The sequence below is a fragment of the Pinus tabuliformis genome, chromosome 4_1 (genome assembly GCF_031772625.1).
Source record: "Pinus tabuliformis cultivar Carrire ecotype Pingquan chromosome 4_1, CPIR1, whole genome shotgun sequence".
NCBI lineage: Eukaryota > Viridiplantae > Streptophyta > Pinopsida > Pinales > Pinaceae > Pinus > Pinus tabuliformis.
In genome coordinates, this window is record NC_142303.1 from 163,175,170 (window position 1) to 163,191,678 (window position 16,509).

At 38.7% G+C, this 16,509-nt stretch overlaps 1 pseudogene; it reads left to right on the forward strand.

The window, feature by feature from the left end:
* Positions 1-12,762: 12,762 nt before the first annotated feature.
* LOC149174690 (large ribosomal subunit protein uL11x pseudogene) lies at positions 12,763-13,434 on the forward strand (annotated as a pseudogene).
* The last annotated feature ends 3,075 nt before the right edge of the window (positions 13,435-16,509 follow it).

Below are 16,509 nucleotides of genomic sequence, written 5' to 3' on the forward strand. Positions count from 1 at the left end.
AGGCCATTCGACCTTTTTATTGCAAGACTTATCAGGGGTGAGAGATTCTCTCCCTGTTAATGGCCTGATCTTGAAGAAATTCTTCAATTGAGAAGGTAATCCCTTCTCCTCTTTGTAGATTTGTGTAGTTTGTAGGATCAGTAGGAAATAAAACTGTAGAGTATCCCCATTGACCTTTTGCTGGATTTGAAGAAGTTGTCTCACAAAATAATATGAATATTTGCTTTTAGATAGTAGAGCCCTCAACCAAAAGGAATAATTTCTAGGAAACTAGATATCTGTGTGTTCTGAAATCACAACCTAACGTTTTGGAAACTCTTCTCAAGAGGTAAAAGTTCTGTGAATCATTTTCGGTTTTTAAAACTGGTCTCCAAAGGTTATCCATTTTGAGATAGAAGCTAACCCATTTTCAGCATCTTCAACTCTTCACCTGTCATCCATATGCTCTTAAGGAGAAAATTGTTCACCCCATTCGCTAAAGTTTATGGTTACTCAGAGTGTAATTCTAAAATATAAAAGATTAAAGATAAGAGGTCTTATTACAAGCCTGCTTACCATGTTCATAGGAAAGTAGTTTGACTGACATTACCAATACTGCCTACCAAAACAGGGTAATGGCTTGAAATTTCAAGACAAGAGGTCTCATCACGAGCCAGCTTGTTCAGTTAAATTATTACCAGTGAATGGCATTGTCAACAGCTGGCCACCAAACCAGGACAATGGTTTTTTATCTTATCAATAACAAAGAAGAAAAAACAGGTGAAAAATAAAATATGGGAACATGTTTTAGATTCATTTTGTTAACTACACTCTTATGTGAATGGAAAAGCGAACAATACTATGGTTAAAAGGTATCCCTGTCAAGACTATAAACGTTTGCTGGCAACAGAGGCTCTACCTATGACAGAGGAGTTAATTATAAAAGCTGATTTGGGAAAGTTTTTGTTTTATCATTATAAACCAATGAAAGGCCTATTTTAAAGACTTAGGATGTATTTATTTTTCTTGAAGCCAAAAGGAAAGAAGTTAACAGAATAAGTTCACTTGGTTCAGAACGCGCGAATATCCAGTTAAATTAGAAGTTTTCCCTTCTGATTGAGTTTCTATTTTCAAAAAGTTTAAGTGTTTGTTTTAATTTTAGAGATAACTGGTTCTTCCAGCGAATCGCCAATTGTTGTGCCCTACAACAACCCCCCATTTCATATCATTCTTATTTACAAAAAATTAACATATGGAATGGGTCCCTTTTAAAAATTTTGGCATCAATGCTTGTATGTTCAAAAAAGGCCAGATAATCAAATGAGTTTTCATGTATTTAAGCCTTTTTGGGATATTAATGTTTCAAATAATAAATAATCTTTTGTTATTGCGATAAAGCGATCGCAAGATCGCATATCGCAATAACATGAGACATGCATTCAAATGGAATTTTGGTCTCCGCCGATGCGATATCGCTATCGGCGATCGGCAATGTTACATGCACACCAAGTAACGGCACATAACTCATGCCCCGACGCGACGCGATATCGGTGATCGGCTATCGGCGATACCTCATGTGGAACCGCTTTATGTTATAAATCCCGACCCGATGCGATATCGCTATCGGCCGTCGGCAGAATTCCATGCACTTCAGTAAGGCACCCGGTTCCTACCCCCGATGCGATGCGATATCGCAATCGGTAACCCCCAAACCACTTTATATGCACCTAGCTCTGTTTCCATGCACTAGCCCGATGCGATATCGCTTATCGGCTGTCGGCAGGATCTTTTGGTAATAATTGTGCAGCACTTATTCCCCGAAGCGATGCGATATCGCTCATCGGTGATCAGCATTCTTAAAAGCCATTATTTAAAGCTTTAATTTTATATTCATATCCGGTTGACAAAGCGTGAATCCCAAAATGCCGTTAAATGCAAGGGATAAGGTAATGCATGTGTATTTAAAAGATTTTGCCCCTTCGATTAACGAACACCAGCGCTTAACCGCCAGAATATCTGTTGCACACTTAAGGGAGTCATTCACCCGGATAACGGTGTAATCATCACATTTAATGGGTAGCAGGCCTCAAATCACCATTAATGCATCTGCAATATCCTCTCAGCGATTGGATCCGCAGCCACTTTTGAAAATTAATCTTAGCATGCTTCAAATGATATATCTATCCCGCTGTGAAGTGTCATTGTTATTATGTTGTTACGATTTCTCTTGAAATTGTGTAGAATTCGTCTTTTGAGAGAAGCCTGAGCATGATGGGGAAAAGATCCAAGAGGACTACGGGCTCTGCTGTTACACCTGTAGCAGGGCAAGCTGCCACAGATAAGAAGAAAGGCCTCATTTCAGACACTACGTGCACTGGTCTTAACAAGACTACATGGCAGGGCACATATAATTTACTAGAAGCTGAGCAACCGGAAGTTTCAATGACAGTGGCTACTGCGAACTCACTCAAAAAGTCTGATGCAACTCTCAAAGAGTTGGCCAATTCCTTTCTTCACAGAATAGCGGCCAGAGAGCAAGTCCTTCCCTACACTGATGTAGTATGATGGGCAATCGAGGAAATTCCAATCATTGACAGAACATTCCACACAAGAGACGGACGGATTTTTGGGTCGTTTAAGCCAGAGCACCTAAGGCAAATGTATCATTTGCCTGAGCCAGAGAAAATCTACAATAAATACTTCGTGGAGAAGTTTGCAGCTGAAAATGAAGTACCATCCGAGCCCATTCGGGATTGGAGGCAGAACCCAGCCAAACACAAGCACAAAAGCTCGGGTAAGTACTCCGTTGATTCTTTGGCTTCTCCCTATTGCTATGCGGGAATTATGATGTGTAGGCTATGGGGATTACATGATTCTGCCAATTTTGATATAGAAATGGTTCCCCTGATGGAGGCCGCTGTTAATAGTATAATCATGGATTGGGCCACCATTCTTTCTGATAAGTTGATTGTAGCTGTTCGGGATTTTAGAGCTAAATCTGTAGTCACCGAAAGGAAAATCCCCCCATTTTATTATAGTGCCTACATTATGGACACATTGTGTTTTAACTCTGAGTTTCCCATCCTCGGTTGGAGATGGACCACCCAAGACCCTTCGCCCATTCATTTGTATCATCAGAAATTGCGGAAGTCCTCTTACAAGGACCATTTGTATCAAATTTGCAATGGTTTTATGGTTCCCATTCATTATTCCATTTTTGATCGGCCTATTCCCAAAATTTCCTATCTCGCTTCCTTCGACTTACCAGCTGTAGCAGGATGGTTTGGAGAAGAGCATTTTACCTATATCAGGGTTTATGGAAGCCAAGCCAAGCCGCATGTTCTCCCTCTATATGTTCCAGACAAACTGTTAGCCCGAGAGATCTCTTACCAAATTATGGCCGAGAGTGTAACCCAAACTCTCAAGAAAGAGAAGAAGAGGGGCTGGCCCCCTTTTCCCTTGAGGATGGGTGTTTTTACTCTGCATAATCTTCAGCATGCAGAAAAGGAGGCTATAAAGATGCAAGCTTTATCCCTGCCCACTATGCCAGCCAGACTCTATGATCCAAGGAAGACTGCTTTCATTGCCCTAGAACAGGCCAAACTGACAAAGATTGACCATCAAGAAGATGAGTTTGATGACCTGTTCGTAGCTGCCGATACAATAAGCCAAACCAAACAGCTTGCCAGGATGAGATACAATGATGAGAATTTAACTGAGTTCAATAAACTTAGAGAGCAGAGGTTGCAAACTCTGCCTCTAGATTTATTGTCATTAACCTCAGCGTCCTCCTCAAGCGAGCCTGGTCAGAAACAGACAAGCCAACCTCCTGTTATAACTAAGGAACAAAAGAAACAACAGGAGGAAAGGCAAAAGAAGCAGCAGAAAGAGCAGAAGGAACAAGAACAGAGAAAGCAGAAGCAGATGGAGGAACAACGGAAGAAGGAAGAAGAAGAAAAACAAAAGAAAGAACTGGCAGATAGGCAGAAAAAGGAATTAGCAGATAAGCAAAGAAGAGAGCAAGAAGAGAAACAGAGAAAGGAGTTAGAGGAGCAGTAGCAGAAAGAGCTGGAGGAGCAAAAGATGTTGGAACAAGAAAAGGAGAAGAGTAAATCCCAGACGGAGCAACACAAACAGACCTCCATAGATCCTGAATTGCTTAAACAATGGGATCAATTCGATTCCATTATCAGTGGAAAGGAAGGCTCCAAAGACACAGACACCTCTAAGACAAGCGACGCACCAGACACCACTTCTTCTCAGGTTCTAAGCGAAACCAGCGGCCCACCCACTTCAAAGGATGTCGAGGTAATCACCAAAGACCCTTCCGATCAGATTGTGCTCCAGGTGGAAGATATTCCTCCCCTGGACGTTTTCTACAGCCCTAGGCACAAAGCAGTTGTTAAGCGCTCAAGGAAGAGATGAAGGCTTGATCAACTGTCCATCTTTCCTGAGCAAACAGTCACGGGGAATGTAGTCTGGAAGGAGGAATTGGACCCCTCCGATGATCTAACCAAGCTATCGCAGTATGCGGGAGCTTATTCTACAGCAACTATTGATAAAGCATCGGAGGTAAGTCTTTTGTTAAAGACTAAGGACCAGGAGATTTGTGCATTGCAAGCAGAAGTAGCAGAGGCGCGAAACAAGGCAGCACAGGTAGAAGAGCAGTTGCTGACACAACAACAAGAAAACAATATATTGACCCAGCAATTGCAAACTGAAAAACAGAGGATTGACCAGAGCGCAATCCAGAAGCAGAAAGAATTAATGGAGGCATTGACACAATTGAGAGCGGCAAACGAGCTAATGACGAAGTCAAAGGATGAGCAAATCGCTCAACTGTTAGCACAGCTCAAAGATATCAAAGGCACCAAGAAAGTCGAAGATTTCAGAGCAGAGGCAGCTCAAATAAATAGTGCATTAATATCTCTAGTTAGACTCCTATGCCGAAAACTTACCGAGGTTCAGCCATTATGTGAAATATCTACAACAGTATGTAAGCAGATAGAAAGGGCCAGAAATGAGCTGGATCAAACCGAAGAAACTATAGCCGAATATCTTGATTGGCAAGATTCTGATGAGGGGAAGGCAGCGAACTTGCCTAGAATCTATGAAACATACAAAGACATACTCTTCACGGAATGGAACACTCAGATGATGAAAGCGGAAAGGGCAGCTTCAAGGTGTAAAATGATTGCCAACAATATGATAGATTTAGTCAACAATACACTCTATTTGGCCAACATGATCTCTCAGTGCACACCTGGAAGCATAACCACGGCAAACATGATTGAACAAACAAGTTATCATGAACTGGAGGAAAAGAGAAAGTTAATCGCTGGAGTAAATACTTTAACCTCCGACGCATATTGGCTCTTTCTAATCAAGCCGCACACTCAAAGGTCGGCTCTTAAGTGTTTAACAGATGCTCTCGAATGCCTGATCCCCGACATTAAGGATGCCACATATGATGCCCAGCTCACGTCGCGTCTCAACACTCCACGGGAAGTAGAGCCAATGCTGGTGATATGTCAGCTGAGGTTTAAAGGCAAAGAGCCCACCGAATGAAGCATTGCTGCCGACTGCCAGATCGCCAAAAAAAGATGGAAAATATTTATTGATGCCAATTTAATAGCTTTTCAGTTTTTTTTAGATATTTAGATTAGATTAGTATTTATAGACCCTTTCATTGTTTTGGAAAGGGTCGTAAAATTTTGTAATAGACTTAAAGACTGAAGTTTGCACTACTGTGCTTCAGTCTATATTCTTTTGTGAAACTCGACCAATAGTCCTTAATTTGACAAGAAGGCTGTTTTATGCAATTGCGCACTATTGTCTCTTGTTTGGAATGCTTTTTGGTTTGAAGAAAGCACTGCGACATAGCGATTTATATAATGGATTGTTGAGCGGCTTACATGGTACTTTTATCTGCATCTGTCCTCTTTCCTCTCATATGAATTGTTGTGTTATTATTTTTGCTATTGTTGAATACATGTATGCGCTATAACAGCAAATCTTCATTTCATTCCACTATTGGATGTTTTGTGATATGCCCTTTCTTATAATCATGCATGTAGCAATGATATGAATGACAATGTGTAGTAATTCGCTATTAGCGCTCTGCATAACTAATTATGCAGAGCAATCTTAAATGGTTTAAACGTCTATGCTTTAGTGTTAGAGTCATCTATATGCCTGCCTTAAAGCACAGATCATCAAACGCTACGCTTTGAAAGATTGATAAGTCCCGGGATTAGATTATAGTTAATATATTTCGCCGATAGTTTTAGCTGTTCGCTTATCACCATCATACATCATAAGTTACTCATCCATCCCACTTTTATCCATTATTGGGAAACTGGTCCCATTATCCCCAGTCGGAGCCACTATTCCAAACGGAAAAGGAGCTGTACTAAGGTCCGGACCAGGTGGTTTCCCCTTTGTTGTGGCAGCGATTTTCGAGGCCTCAACAGGTTGCAAGCCTGTCGATACTCCTCACCCTGGAGGTTGGAGGAAGGAGGATGCTACCTCAGCGGAGGTAGTGGATGCCACTATATATCGATAGTTGGTGGGGTCGCTTATGTATTTGGTTAATACATGACCCAATATATGCTATGCTGTTAACCAGCTTTCACAAGCTATGGTTAAGCCAACCAAGCTCTTCTGGAAGGCAAGCAAGCATGTATTACGTTATCTTAGAGGCACATCAGGATATGGATTTTGGTACAGACAGGAGGATGAGGTGAAGCTATGTGGCTTCATGGATGTAGATTGGGTAGGGAGCCCAACGGAAAAAAAAGCACATCTGGAGGGATCTTCAGTATCAGGTCGACAACAGTTTCTTGGTATAGTAGGAAGCAGATATCCATGGCACTCAGTTCAGGAAAGGCCGAGTATATGGCAGCAAGTTTGGCTGCATGTGAGGCTATATCGATGAGGAAGATCCTGGTTGGGTTGTTCGGGTCACACTTGGAGCCTACTATGATTTATTGTGATAATCAGAGTTGCATTAAACTCTCAACAAATCAAGTATTTCATGATAGATCCAAGCACATCGACATCAGGTACCATCAAATCAAAGATTGTGTGCAATGGAGAATCATGTTACTTTCATACATTCCTACAGAGGATCAGGATGCTGATATCTTGATGAAGGCGCTCACGAGGAGCAAATTTGAATACCACAGAGGCAGGATAGGGGTTGCAGATAATCCATATCTTGTTGAGAGGGAGTGTTGAAAATGCAACAGATGGTGGAGTTTAGTGAAAAGAAGTTGCCTTCACTAAGTGGGCCCACAGGCTATTTTTGGTGCAAAGCCTATTTTTAGACATATGGGCGGAGTCTATTTTTAGACTGTTAGTAAAAAAAAAATAGAACAATCGAATATTATTAGCTCTTAATAATATTTGGACTATAAACATTATCTTATCCTCTTGCAGCACTTCAGTTCAAGCTACGGATGTGGCACATGCAACTGCCAGAAGGAAATAGGCTTTTCCTATGGGTTAGTTGAGCTATTGCATGATGGACTTCAGTTAGAACTCAAGTGATTGAGTTTGGTGGAGTTGATTGAGGAGTTGATGGAGTTGTTTTCAGTTTGACTTAGTTGAACTAGTTGTATTTAGTCTAACTGCCAACACTAGTGATGAGTGATGTGTATTAATTATTAATTAATTCACTAATTATTAACTCATAAATCAACTAAAGAATACATCAGTTAACTCAGTGCATGGACAGTTCAGTGGAGACAAGTGTTAGAGCTAGGTGAAAGGGTGAGACTACTATCACTTGTGACTATAGTTGTGCATGAGATTTTCACAATCATTGATTGAGATTGCCAATGAGGATTGTGTAGTACAAGCCAAGGGAATTCGAACTTGGACCTGATCTATTCTCAACTTGGATTACGCAGTAGAGGCAGGAAAACAGTGGAGGAGATTTGAACCCGTGACTTGTTCAAATCTGAGCTAGTTTGTGTGTAGCATGTGGAGATAGTACTGAGTACTTGTGAGGAGTATTGTACTGTGTATTGTTACATGTTCTCTATTATTATAATATACAGATAGTTGGGGGTTTTCAGTTGTATGCTTTTCCCATTACATACTGTGTTGATATGTGTGATTGATGTTGCAATGTGTGCATGCGATTGCTTTTTTTTAATTCTGCAAATTGATAATCAATGGTAGAGGAGGTTATGTATTATGCATGCATTCTGCAAATAGTGTATAATCAGGATAATCTCAGTGAATAAGTGTTATATTATTCAAATTTATATAATGACATCCATTAAATACACATAAATTAGTGCAAAAGTAAGAGAACTTAGCTTTTATTAATCATAGGAAAATCTGACCAAGTTCGGGACTTCCACGTACCACCCGACCATAGACATGGCCAAACCAAATCTCTCTTTTAGCCAATCACCCATGTGACATATTCCAAGCATGAATGTGGGATCTCATAGAACAACCAATTCGAGAACAACTAAGGGAATCTAGAGGTTAAACCACCTCCACCCTCCTCAAACCGTGATCACACCAAAACCGGTGCTCCGATCACAACAGAACTGAACTTGGAATGCCATCTGTAATCCATCACTATCCTTGAGGAATTTTCTATCTCCTTGTCTCTCAGGCTTTACCGCAATCCAAACCCGGATCACTAGGCCCTAAACCAAGACTTCTCCCTCAGGCTTTACTGTGTATCCCACCAAAACTGGTCAAGGGATTTGTAGGCCTTTGGGAATGAACCTTGAGACCACCTCTGCCCTAGATTCCGAAATCCATCCAGCAATTCCAAAGCTCAAAAACCAAAATAAACATCCCAACATACCATGGTATTCAGAAAAAGGCTACGCTAGGATGAAAACCACTGTCATAACCTGGAAAAGTCATGCCACCGATAACAAGAGAACCATACACCAACATGCAAAGCCATGCATGTCCAAACCAACTAGGAAATCATACATGTAAAAGGTTACCTGTAAGTATTCTTGCTGAAGTTGCTTGAGCCTTGCTTTCCTTTCCTTGATCCTTTCTTTCCTTCCTTTCCTTTCCTTTCTTTTCCTTCCTTGATCCAAAGCTAGAGTGCTCCAAGAAAACTCTAAGTGACCAAGAGTGTGAGAGAGAGAATAATGAGAGAGCTCCAAACTTGAACTAACCAAGCCTAACACTGACTAAGCTTGCCCACTGATCCTCATAAGACTTTTTATTAATGAGGCCTCTAATTTCTTCATTTTCCATTATTTTCCTTCAATTTCCTCCTCACATGCAACATGTGACCTTTTACCTTTCTTTTCTCCTAATTTCCATTATTTTCATAAATAAATGTGCCAAAAATGCCTTTTTCCCTTTTAATGCCTTTGCCTTAGCCTTAGCCAAAACACACATCGAGTGATGCCCACTAGGATATGTTTGCCCAACATTCAACTTGGAATACGCATCCCTTACCTGTGGTCTTATTTTGCCTTTATTAACTTTGATTACATGAAATTTTCACCAGAGGTATTCCAGAACCTCCTCCCCGGGGAACACCGTCCTTGGTGTTAAACCACACCATGACCTCAACCAAATCGGTAAAAAATAAACATACTACTTATGGAGCTTTATAACTTAGCTCGTTGCAGTATTTACAATGGATGGCCTGCTTAAAATCAAAACATCATGACAACATACGCAGATAACAAACATACCACATACTGGAGCTTTATAACACAACTCATTATGGTATTTACAATAACCACATATACACATATGCACATTTTCTCAACCAACAAATAAGAGGATACGATGCGTGTATCAATCAACAAGGGAATCCAGAGGCTCATGCCTCCACCCTCAAAGCAATACCAAGATTCACCTCCTTTCCAGGATGTCTAGAATCCACTGCCACAGTCAAAGTTGCATCTAATGTCCAGCACTACAATCCTACACCACTTTTCTACTCAGTGAACAATTAACGACTTATTATTCCAGGGCACACTCCCAATGTGCATCTGATTCCATCTGGAAATTCTAAAGACAAATACCAATATATCTGCAACCTTCCCTTCTCTGCTACATAGTCCCTCAGGAAATATGATCACCCCCTTCCATGCAGTCAACCACCTTCAAAGTTCCCTATCATCCCCTATCCCGGGTGATCCATCCCTTGTCAAGGCTTCATCGCATCAGAAGATACAAAACCAAGGCATATACCTGCCTCAAAACCATCATACCAGTCATAACATGCTCATGGAAATCAATGGACACTATTGGGTACCAATGTCCCACAATGGCCCTGATCCTAAAGTACTCTGCCAACATACTGTTCAATGTTCCAATTTATTTCACTACTACTGCTGATTCTTGCAGTCGATTTCAACCATCCAACCAGGCATGTTCATGCATTTCTATTCCAAGCACATAATTTCCATTAGATTCAAATAAATTGAAATAACCTCAAATCATACCTCATTGATAGTTTGTCAATAAGGTACACTTGCAATCTTGTTCGCTTCTTGTCACAAGTCAAATTAAATGTTTGATCAAAACATCATGTATAAACATATCACATCAGGTTAGTTCAAATACAACCGTCATAGATCAAAATCATAAATCAAATATGACCCAAAGAGAGCACAACTCGCTTTGATACCAATATGTGGTATGATATATGACCCAAAGAGAGCACAACCCGCTCTGATACCAATATGTGATATCAAAGTGGGTTGAGCCCTGGTGAAAATTTCATGTAATAAAAGTTAATAAAGGCAAAATAAGACCACGGGTAAGGGACACGTATTCTAAGATGAATGTTGAGCAAAGATATCCTAGTGGGCATCACTGGATGTGTGTTTTCGCTAAGGAAAATTGGCAAAGGCTAAGGCAAAGGCATTAAAAGGAAAAAATGCATTTTTGGCACATTTATTTATGAAAATAAAGGAAATTAGGAGAAAAGGAAATTAAAAGGTCACAGGTTGCATGTGAGGAGGAAATTAAAGGAAAATAATGGAAAATGAAGAAATTAGAGGCCTCATTAATAAAAAGGCTTATGAGGATCAGTAGGAAATCTTAGTTAGTGTTAGGCTTGGCCAATTCAAGTTTGGAGCTCTCTCATTATTCTCTCTCTCACTCTTGGTCACTAAGAGTTTTCTTGGAGCACTCTAGCTTTGGATCAAGGAAGGAAAAGCAAGGAATGGAAAGGAAGACAAGAAAGGATCAAGGAAAGGAAAACAAGACTCAAGAAGTTTCAATAGGAATACTAGCAGGTAACCTTTTGCATGTGTGATTTCCTAGCTAGTTTGGACATGCATGGATTTGCATGTTGGTGTATGGCTCTCTTATTGTTGGTGGCATGATTTTGTCAGGTTATGACAGTGTTTTTCAGCCTAGGCTAGCCTTTTTCCAGATGCCATGGTATGTTGGGATGTTTATTTCAGTTTTTGAGCTTTGGAATTTCTAGATGGATTTCAAAATCCAGGGTGGAGGTGGTCTCAAGGTTCATTCCTTGACCATTTTTGGCAGGACACACGTAAAGCTCAAGGGAGCTTTCTTAGTTTAGGTCCTAGTGATCCGAGTTTGGATTGCGGTAAAGCCTGAGAGACAAGGAGATGGAAAATTCCTCAAGGATAGTGATTGATTCCAGTTGGCATTCCAAGTTCGGTTCAGTTGTGATCGAAGCACCAGTTTTGGTGTGATCATGGTTTGAGGAGGGTAGAGGTGGTTTAACCTCTAGATCCCCTTGGTTTTTCTATGATATCCCACATTCATTATAGGAATATTGCATGGGGGTGGCTGGTTGAAAGAGAGATTTGGTTCAGCCATGTCTATGGTTAGGTGGTACATGGAAGTCCCGAACCTGGTCGAATTTTCCTATGATTAATAAAAGCTAAGTTCTCTTACTTTTGCACTAATTTATGTGGATTTAATGGCTATCATATCTATGATATTTATATGGTTTTATGCTGGTTATAATCATGGTTGAATGACTGGTTTATGTCATGGTTATTTCATATATTTACTTGTAACTATTATATGGATGGATGAAAGACCTAATTGATGATATAGTAGTTGAATGGAGAATGAGGTAATCCTTCTAGTTATTTTTCATAATTTGTTTCAGTCGTTTATGCTCTATCTTATATCCTAGACCTATAGGTTGCATTGATGCCAAGTGTGAGATGCTCAAGCCTAGTCTCAAGGGTGAGTTTGATTGATCAACATTGTTATCATATTTCTTATGAATTCTAGAAGTTACAACAAGTTTTGGGAAGAGGCCAATACTCTGGGCTAGAAAAGTGGCTTAAATCCTGGGGTCACTGGCACAAAACTAGCAATATTGGTCCACAGTTGCTGGCAGACAGGCCATGAGAGTGACTTTGGGTTACTACTCACTCCCTTGCCCATAACATGAGAATGACTATGGCCTAAGAGCTGCAGAATAGTAGTGGGACCCAGGGATGGGTTGTATGAGTGGCTACTTGTCTCCTGAGGGTTCTGTTGATGATGTTGGATGACTATATGTGATGTTTCGTCAATTCCACTTCCTTAAGGTGACATAGGAGGTCGAATATGATCATAGTAGCATTCTCCTCATGTTTTCCCCAGTTAGCATGGTTACTTTCGGTAGACTTGGGAGGGGGTTTTACACTTAAATTAAGACAAAAGGAGAAACAAGCATTTTACCTACATCTGGCATACTCAAGTTGTATGTAATTGTCTTAAATTAAGAAAAAAGAAAAAAAACCAACAGTAGCAAGAGAATCAAAGACTCTTTAGTGTTTTCTGAAAAATTTGACATCCATGCCTCCCAAGCTTGATCCTTCCCAAGTGGTTGAAGTGTACATGGGGGCCACAAGGGGTGAAGTGGGAGTTGCTTTGTATTTTTTCCCTAAGATCAGTTCTTTGGGTTTGTCGCCCAAGAATATCGAAGAATATATTGCAAAGGAAACAACAAAGTATTGGAAGGGTTAGGGTCACAATAAAGCTCACCATTCAAACCTGGAAGGTGAAGGTCATTGTGGTGATGATTGTGGCTTCCCTAGTCATAAAATATGTCAAGGAGCCCGAGAGAGATAGGAAGAAGTTGAATAACATCAAGAACAATGGAAATATATCCATCGATGATATCATTGAGATCTCTAGGGTTATGAGGCCGAGCTACATGATGAAGGAATTGTCCATGCCAGTGAAGGAGATTTTGGGCACAGCCTCTCCGTTGACTGCACGGTGGATGGAAAGGATCTGAAGGATGTCCAAGTTGAGATCGATGAAGGAGAGGTCAAGATCCCCAAAGAACGAAGAAAGAATTCAAATTTGGTAATTGAAATGAAATCCTTTTATTATTTTTATTGTTGGTTATTTATTCTTTTGTTTAGGGTTTTTAAGGTTTAAGGAAGTTGAAAACTGGAAGAAAGTAGCCTATGAATTTGCTTTCAGGACCTTGGGGGTTTTGAGACATTTAGAGGCCTGTGAATTTCATTTCAGACCCTATGGATTTTGAGGTATTTTCCACTTCCTTTGAGACTTTGGGTATTTATATAATATATCTATATGTTGATCCACTAAATGGGTGGAAGAATTTGTTGGAAGAAAAAAGTAAAAAAGAAACCTTTTACCTTCATCCCACGAGCTCAAGTCATTTGTCGCTTTATTCCACTTTAAGAAACTAATATTGGCATACTAGTAGAAACCACCACAAATGTCGGCTTCAACCCCATGGAGTTTTAAACAAAGGGTAACAAACGGGCATCGACAATCAACCCCTCACCAATGTTAGAGACTACCCATATGACCTATCTTTTTGTGTTTTACTTCGTCCATCATCTTTGATGGTTACGAATTTTGGTTAGGGTTCAAACTAAGGTAAATGAGGTCATTTTTCTTCACAGATATTTGGATTTATTCAACACTCCTTGGCTACAAATAGGAGGTAAAATACAATTCTAGTAATCTATTTATTAACCTGATTTCTTTTTTTCTTTAAGATTTTATACAAGGGTTTCTAACTTGATTAGAGGCTTCCCAAGACGAGAGAAACCTTGATGCCTCGATCACAATGCTTGCTGAGAACACATGGCTTTCTCTGGTTATGGTTTGATATTATGTTATAGGGTTTTTATAATATAGAATCAAGGTATTCAAACCCTTGTACCTAACTGTTGCTACACTAGTGTTTTGGAATAAAAAGGCAATATTTTTTTTTTTAAAGAGGTTCTTCTTTTGTCTCAGAATGAATTTCGTAGAGGAAAGGGTTTTTCTTTTCTTAGAAAAATATTTTGTAGAGATGGGATTTTTTCTTTTATTGCATCCTCTCTTGTACTATTATCTCCTTCCTTCCTCCACTTCTCATGATGTTTCTCCTTCTTCCATGGAAAGTTTCTCTTCTTCTACTGCAACATAGAACATAGAGTGAACCCCAACCCCATGAGTCTCTAGGAAGTGGCAATCCCTCTCTCAGCACCTCAACAATTCCTGAACTTACTAAAAAGGTTAAAGAAGCTATTGCAATTGGTGCAAAAAATGACAACATCAATCTCGATGCCCTCATCCAGGATTTATCTTAGCTTTTCAAAATCGTCAAGGTAAGATGGATCTCTATTTTTCATGTCCAATTGAGTATGTGAATTGAATTGGAGATTGTTGTTAATATGTCTCCACATGACATATTGAATAAATTTCATTTTATTTTTAGACAAACTCGTTAGATAAAAAACCATCGATTGACCACTATTGGCCACATAGTTCATTCTTTTCAACACTAAAGGAAATCATGTTCAAGGCAACCAATGGCGCTTTGGATTTGGTGCGTATTAAATATCAATGAATTTCTTATAATCAACTAAACTTGAAATCTGAGTATGAATAACAAGAAATTTAGATTCCTCCAAAATATGTGTATAATCAGTATTAAGTGTTAATTTTTGTTCTAAGATTTTGAGAGTAAATATATTTAAATGGAAAGAAATTAATATTTTATCTAATGTTTTTTCCCTTTCATGGTTTTTAGAAAGATACTATTTCATCTCAACATTCTAGTGAAGCAATGAAAGTGGTTAAGAATCTCCTAATAAGATTAGGGTAGGCACACTGGGTTGTTGCAGGTCTTCTTGATGTGGTGAATATATTGGAGAGATTTGAAATAGTCTCTGCAAACCAAGATGAGTGTTTGTCACTTTTAGAGGAAATGATTAATTTGTCCCATCATGTTAAAGATCTTAAATAATGACCTAGTTTGTAAAAAGGGATGGAGGACTCAATAAAAAAATAAGATCTTAAATAATGACCTGGTTCGTAAAAGGGAATGGAGGACTCAATAAAAAAATCAACAGAAATGATCGTGGAAGGAGCCTTCATCTGTTGTAGTCAAATCAACTCTTCAAAGTTTTGTATGCTAAATGTTCAAAATGATTCCTATATGTCTATATCCATGGAAGACCCTTTTTCATTTTTTATGTTATGACCTCGATCAATACACTTGTAATGAAATGAATTTATGAATGGAATTTTACCGACAGGTTTTTGTCAGCATCTGTGAACATGGAAGAGTTGGCTCAATTTCAGCAAAAGTTTCAGAAAAATGTAAAAATGTACAAGTATATGGACATAAAATGTTTATATGTATCTTGGATGCTCTCATAATTTTCTTTATTGTATCGTTACTTTTGATTCTTCTCTTGACCTTTTTAACTAGGGTGGTGTAGTAAAAGCTTAGTATTTGAGATATATATAAAACATTTAATAACATATCTAAGATATGAATAATATTTTAGGTTGTTCTGCACCTATTGTTATTTTGTATAAGTTTGATATTAGTGTACTTTTGGCTCTAGCAATGTCATTTAGGCTGTTAAGCTACATTTTTTTGATGACCATTACATTTCAATGGAGTATTGATGGCTTTTACACTTACGCAATATACCTTGCAAGAAGAAATTTTGGGAAATGGAAGTTGTGTACCCATATTAATTTCGACTATGGTGTTGGAAGCATGCTTGTCTACCATAAAAACTGATGAGTAAAGGCTACCGTGCATTAGTTTACAGGTTGATTTCTACTAATGCCCACTTTGTACATAGATATATCTAAATTTTGTGATCTATGGATTTTAAAACCTTAGGAACTCCTTTATTAGGAAAAGGAATTTATGATTATTTCTTAAAAACCTTTACTAGATTATGCCATACCATTCATTCCTCATACCTAAATGAGTAGCAAAATCTATGTAATAAATTGTTTACTTTAATAATTATCATAAATCCTTTTAAACTTCAAATTTATTAAATGCTTAGGATTATATATATATATATATATATATATCTTAGAAATAACTGTATATCATTATATGTTTATTTTATGAAGTTATATATTTTCTTTGGTATATTTCACTAGGATCTTCATTGGTTAACATTCACTTAAAATATTAGTTGAGAGAAATGTAAACATTGCATATTTCATACTTGTTATTGTCCAACCTCTATATTCTAACAACTTGAATGAGTGTTTACAAAATACTAAAGCATTACTTTCAATATATTGTTCAATACGTTT